Raw genomic sequence first — 7069 nt, forward strand, 5'->3', positions numbered from 1 at the left:
GGGCATATTTTTAGGGTGTGTGTTGATTATGTACATTGCAGGTAAATTCTTGATCTTAAATTTAGGCAGCTGATCGCAGGCGTAGACTCCTTGAAACAGTTTCCGTGAGCCGGCCAGGGCATTCATGATGTGGTTGAGCTCTCTGGTGTTCATTTTAATAATAATCATACCGAACGTTTCTCCTCTGATTCACCTCAATAATGTTGTCAAACACAGCATACACGACCATATTTACAGTGCGTGGTAGAGGCTGCTTGAAACGCATCTCCAAACGCATATTGCCCGTCTTCATCAGTGAAAAATGTTGTCCACACTCTTCATCAGGGGTCAGGTTGAAACCATTCAGGGTGTAACCGCTGCAGTATTCCCGGCGATCGATCAGCAGAGTTTGATCCTTGAGATGGCGACCCGTAGCCAGTACTAGACTGTAATATTCACGAACCGCATTGCCGTTTTCAAAGTCAGGTTGAAAAGGTCTGGATGGAACCTGCACACCATCGACGTACAACGCTATAAATTCCGCGTTAAAATGTTTAAAGTTAAAGGGGTTCTTGTTGTAAACCCCGGTAAATGCATCATTATCCACGAGACCTATAATAACCTGTTTTGGGAGCTGTCCTAGAAACAGATTTTCCTGGTTCATCACCCGTGTCCCTGCGGGGATACTGTGGACTTTCATATAGACTCTTTCGATCGGGTACTTGGCGTTTGCCGTCATTAACGCCTGCGTGTGTCCTAGTTTAACCGCCGGGGAGACGGACACTTTCTTCACAAACAGCGAGGCCAATAATATGGTCAGTTTATATTTTTCAGTATCAGGGGTCATCAGACAAAAAGCACTTTTACTACGGATCATTTTAATTTTAATGTCTACCCCGTTGAGCATGAGTTTTTCTTGGAAAAATATGTCTGCATGGATATGCCCCATTAGCTCAAAGGTCCTCCCTTCTGTTGAAGAGGCCGTTCTTTTTTGAAAACCCTTATTGAGTCCCTCTGGATCCTTGTCGTCCATAGCTTCCGGGATGTCTTTGAAGAAAAGGCCGGGGCTGAACTGTTTGCTCAGGGTCTCCTCACTATAATTAAGGATACACTCCATCATGGCTCTATAGGGGTAAGTATTGCTGCTTTGACTAATGAGCCGATCTCCCAGGGTCACATCCACCTGTGAAAACATGGTGGCCACCGGGTAATTGATGACCCAGCGTTGGCCGTCTTCTCGATTGCATCGCCATCCTCATCAGTCACTTTACAGTTCATTAAAATAAATGTGTTATTCAAATCAATATAATCCTCGCCATTGCCAGCTATAAAAAACTCCAGAGGGGCCGTGTCTGAAATTTCCACGATATGTTGGAGAATGAGAGATTCTTCGTTTTTTGTTAGCCACGGATCTTCGTCGCCCTGGTGGACACATGCTGTTTCTTCTTTTACCCCCCCTCCTCGCCATTACCATGAGACCCGAACCCTCCTGATGCTCATGGCTAGCTGCCCGGTTCATAACATTGGTGAACACGTCACTAACAATATTTTTAGCCGCTGATTTCAAGTGGGGTCTGGCTATAGCAAAGCCTCTCTTAAGCAGGGGTACGGCCATTCTAAAGAGACCACGAAAGAGTCCTCCTAGACCGGCGCCATACATTGTGGGGGCTCCTACAATACCGGGCAAGCCGTTCCCGGCTTGCATCTTGTAATAATCCACATAGGCGCTAGGATCTACATAACCCCTCGAGGTAGCCATTTTAATAATGTACACACTGTTTCAGGGGTCGAAAATGTAGTTTGACAATAACTTTACCGAAGCGGAAGGGTACGTTGATATTCTGATCCGATTTGACTTCGATCGTGATGTTGTCAAAGTGGGTCTTTGAGACTGGTACGTAGTGTGGCTTGTCATAAGTAATTGTGACCATGTCATTGCTTTTACCTTTAATAAGTACATTTCTCAAAAGGGGGACATAACTATCCCCGACCCTCTGGTGGGTTATGATATCCGTATACACATAAAGAGTGTAAAAGCCGCCCCACCACTTCTGAGAACCTGCTCTCTGTGTCAGAATAGAACCCTAATATACGCCCCAGTTGGCCGCTGGTTTGAATGCTAATACCTGGTTTTGACACCTTGTACACTCTGTTTTTAATAGGGTTGTAATATAGCTTGATGTTGGGGGTGCCTTCTGAGAACTGTTTATGAATCTCATCTAATATTTTATCCACATTGTCATAATAACCTCCTTGTATCGTGAATATCCATTGATTTTAACATCATCAAAAATGGCGAAGGTGGCATCCTTATCTTGTAAAACAGCCCAAGTGTAAGGATACTGTATTTCCGCCAACCCCACTTCCCACGACCCCCTTAGATCTATAGATTTTCCAAATTGTACCGTGTAACTGGATATTTCATTTTTAGGGTATATATCGAGAGAGGCGTTACTGGGTAGAGTCACGTAGAAGCCTCCTGATTCCATCTTGAGTACCGAAAGTAATGCCCCCAACACACCCACGGGCATGTTGTTATAAGGATTGAATATCGCAAACCTGTTGTTCCGGGACCCAACTATTGAACTTTTCAGGCCATCCAAGCCATTTCACCAACACGTATTTTTTCCGGTTCTGGGTTTTTTCAGCTAATATCTTTTCAACTCTGTATACACTGTCTTTACCCACAATCATTTTTTGTAACTCGGCTTCGTAAAACGTTCCTTCTATATCCTCCCCGTCATAGTCTTTTAACCGGTACACGGGGGGGTCTCAAGCCAACTGTTCGGTAACTGTAAAATATTCGTCAGAAAATGTTTGTTCATAACCTTTGGCAAAAGTACTCCTTAGCTTTGAAACGTGAACCACATCACCGATGTTGAACTTATAAGTAGTTTTTCCCTTCTTAATAAATGGTCCGTATAATTCTTTATAGACCTTAAAATAATTACTTTGATCAACATCTATAGGCTTCATTTTAATACTGGTGTGATACCCTTGGTTGTAAGCATCGATAAAATCCTGAACTTTATCAAAATACTTGAACGTGTTGACCGCTGTAAAATATCTCCAGATTTTGGTCTTCATGGTGCGGTTAAACCTCTCCACTACCAATGCCTTAAGCTCATTACCGGTGGTGAAATGATGTATTTTGTGTCTCTTCAGTAGATTCTGAAATTCTCTGTTGAGAAACTCTTTTCCTTTATCAGTCTGCAGTTTTTTAGGACATCGACCCTGGGACAATATATCCTCAAAGGCCCTTGTCACCGCCCGACCTGTTTTTTTATGTAGAATGCGAGCCCAGGCATATTTTGATAACACATCAAAACACATCAACATCAATTTGTGACCATTGTTATGTTTTGATAAATTTGACATATCGACTAGATCCATTTGCCATTGTGAGTCTATGTCAGTTGCATATACGCGGTTTCTTTTAAAGTTAATCCTGAGAGGTTTATGTAAGGTATAGGCGTCTTGTTCCCGTAACCATTCTGAAACAACCACATCATTAACCTTCACTCCGGCCTCAGCGAGTCCTCTTTGAAAACCCTTCTTACCTGCCAAACCCCCAATCTTGGCTGGGTTGTAGTATAGTTCCTGCATTTGGGGAGCTTGCCGAGTCATTCTGTCAAATAACCAAACAGACCCACACTATGCGCAAAGTTTTTATACAAGGTTTTTTATTCAACTTCAGGAGAGCAGATACCCCTTTTTAGACATTTGAGAAAAGTATAACATACACAACAATTTTTTCTACGGTCCAGACAAAAAGAAATCAGATGATTGGTTACTTGATCTATATCAACAAATATACCTGTTTCTTTATCTTGTAGGCACACACCTCAGTTACATATGTAAATAAAACAACAATATGACCTATTTTAAAAGTAAACAGAGGTGTATTAAACATGCTCAGCAAAAGGTCATACAGATGTTGATGATATGGCCTAATATCATTCTTGGCCCCCTTGAGCGCTTCATCCCAGTGTTCGTACCCCCCGGTCTTTGTTACAGCAGCCATTCACTTTTCCAGGTTTGAAAGTTGATCCTCATCGATGGTTAAATCTGTAGAGAAAAGGCTCGCGTTGGCTACTTTTCTGTCAAGCACATGGTGTAATAGCGCTCTCAGGTTAGCTACAGAGTGTTGATGACAGAACCAGTTGCAGAAGCAGTCCAGAACATTCCCCATGTTCAAAGTCCCTTAGTTCAGGTCAGAGTCTGAATCAGTGGCGTAGATGTCGAATTCCTCGTCGCTGCCCCCAGCTTTAACTTCTTTACTGAAGAAATAAGCTTTTAGCTTGCCAGCGGTTTTTCTACTCGGCTCATCCAGGTCATTGACCAGCTGCCCAAGTTTCTCTATTATAAACGGCTCCTTTTTCAGCTCCAGCAAAATCTCATCTATGATTTTCTGGACTTGTCCCGCAGTGACATGTATGTGGGAGTAAGACAGCGCCTTGATTAGTGCCGGTTTCAGCCACGGTTTGTTCAGTCTTCTGTAAAACACGTTGAAATAGAACAGGAAATAGTAACGGTCTGGTTCAAACAAACAACTGTGTCTCAACTGACTGGGGTGATTCACTTCACACCCCCGACAGACTTCTTTCAGAGCTCGGTCGATGAGAGCACTCAGAATATACACCAGGGTGCTTTTAACCACTCTGCTTACTTGGTCACATACCCCGGGCATAAATACTGCGTCTTCATCACGCCCCTGGGACAGTCCGATGCTCATTGGGTCGCCTGGTGGTTTGTGGGGTGTTTCTACATCCATTGGACTGACCCCCTCCTGAGACGCACAGACGGTAGACAGTTCGGCAAAATCGAGGCCCTCCATGAGCTCCAGAGGCTGGGGATCCCCGAGACTCATTTGGACATCCATCGCACCGCATGTTGTTTCGTCCTGAGGGACCGGGGTCTGAGGTCTTGGAGGGTAACCGCAGTCAGAGGGTTCCAGAGTGTATACAAAATCTGGGGAATAGAACCAGGGGTGATCCCGGGTTTGAAGAGGCCTGTAGAGCCTGTCGACGTCCGCAGCTTTCGGGTAAGACATTCTCTTTAATTTTAAACCATGAATGAATTGTTGCGCCTTTTATCCTATCTCTTCACTACGTCACGACACACCGCCCTCTTAGAAGAGAGTAGCCCCTGAGCCGTCAGACCCCCCTCCAAAACCCCACACGTCGTCGGTTTTATCATCGTCGTCGTCATTCAAGGGGGATATATAATCCATAATCCAGCATATTCTCCTTCTAACCAAATCCAGTTGCGAACATTTGGTCAAGATGTCAAAACCATCATTTATACAGTTTATGACCTCTTTCAAGAACGGCCAGTCCACGGCGTCAAACATAATTTCAGTAACCTGTTTTTCTGGATCCTCCACACCCCCTTCAATAGGGTTTGTAATCAGGGTACTGCTAAACAAAACCTTACGATCTGTAGTTTGAGATAGACTCTTCACCACTCTACCGTAGTTCTGCAAGCTTTCCCATTCACACCTTTCAAAACCCTGAGTCGGAGACTCCATTTCGCATTCTCTTGGACCCTCTTGCAAGCCTTCTAGAGTCTTATCCACAAGCCCCAGATCTCTCCAGGCCATCACCTTCAACCAGTCCTCATAAGAGTATTCAATTACCGTCTCAAAAGGTTCCAACGTACCCTCCTTCTCTCCCAAAGCAAAAAGCTCCACTCCAACATAGCTGGGATCCCTTTTAAAGCGCAGGGCGACCTGCCTTTGAAAGAGTTTCCAAAGTGTCCTGATGTGCCCTTTAGCAATGCCAAACAGGTCTGTGAAAATGGCATCCTTTCGCGGCACTTCAGACGCCATCTCACAGTCTAGCCGACCTGAAATGCGTGAGCCCGTTTTACCAGCAGGCTTCAACGGTAACCGTTTGAAGCAAGACGTGGCAGTGTCAGTTTCCGTAGTGTAGCGGTTATCACGTTCGCCTAACACGCGAAAGGTCCCCGGTTCGAAACCGGGCGGAAACAGCCTGCTGTGGGCCGGTCCATTTCATCCTGTTTGCCCTTGTGGTTCCCCGGAGTCGGTGGGTAGCTTTTCTTCATTGGAGTGCCCGAAATCGGTGCTCTCACAGCGTCCGTCCGTCGACAGGTTGAAATTGTAAACGCTGGTGTAGCCACTTTTAATTAAAATCTGATGATGATGATGATGATGATGTTGTTGTTGTTGTTCTTGTTGTTGTTCTTGTTGTCATCGTGGTCGCCGTCATTATTATTGTTAAAGTAAAGCAGTAGTTAGATTTGTTGCTACCGTAAGGTGCAGAAGGCACAATAGCTCTGTGATTGTCTGATGGTGGCACAAGACAAGCAGCAGCTGTTTGAACAAGCCATTGAGCATCACCTTGTTGGGGTAAGTGTAAGTCTTGTCATAGCTCAGGGCGTTCTTCCTTTGAAAGAGTTTCCAAAGTGTCCTGATGTGCCCTTTAGCAATGCCAAACAGGTCAGTGAAAATGGCATCCTTTCGCCGCACTTCAGACGACATCTCACAGCCTAGCCGACCTGAAACACCTGAGCCCGTTTTACCAGCAGGCTTTAACGGTAACCATTTGAAGCAAGAGGCAGCGGTGTCAGTTTCCGTAGTGTAGCGGTTATCACGTTCGCCCAACGCGCGAAAGGTCCCCGGTTCGAAACCGGGCGGAAACAGCCTACTGTGCCCTTTTCGTCATGCTTGCCCTCGTGGTTCCCCGGAGGCGGTGGGTGTCTTTTCTTCATTGGAGTGCCCGCAATCGATGCACTCAGAGCGTCCGTCCGTCGACAGGTTGAAATTGTAAACGCTGGTGTAGCCACTTTTAATTAAAATCTGATGATGATGATGATGATGATGTTGTTGTTGTTGTTCTTGTTGTCATCGTGGTCGCCGTCATTATTATTGTTAAAGTAAAGCAGTAGTTAGATTTGTTGCTACCGTAAGGTGTAGAAGACAACAGTAGGTATGGCGTGTGATATCAAAACATTCAGAATACTTTTAACCTATATAATTTATAAGCTTTGTAAAATAAACCCAAATATCTCTTTTGCGGGGATAAACGCTGTTCTGAGTAGTTTGTGACTTGTTTAATACCAAACAAAG

The 7069-nt window shown here is 44.7% G+C and overlaps 2 non-coding genes across 2 annotated transcripts; both read left to right on the forward strand.

The window, feature by feature from the left end:
• The first annotated feature begins 5897 nt into the window (after window positions 1–5897).
• trnav-aac (transfer RNA valine (anticodon AAC)) lies at window positions 5898–5970 on the forward strand. The gene has a single exon. It is a non-coding gene; the product is annotated as a tRNA-Val (tRNA).
• Window positions 5971–6569: 599 nt separating this feature from the next.
• trnav-aac (transfer RNA valine (anticodon AAC)) lies at window positions 6570–6642 on the forward strand. The gene has a single exon. It is a non-coding gene; the product is annotated as a tRNA-Val (tRNA).
• Window positions 6643–7069: the final 427 nt, after the last annotated feature.

This window comes from Amia ocellicauda, unplaced genomic scaffold (genome assembly GCF_036373705.1).
Source record: "Amia ocellicauda isolate fAmiCal2 unplaced genomic scaffold, fAmiCal2.hap1 HAP1_SCAFFOLD_135, whole genome shotgun sequence".
NCBI classification, from domain to species: Eukaryota; Metazoa; Chordata; class Actinopteri; order Amiiformes; family Amiidae; genus Amia; species Amia ocellicauda.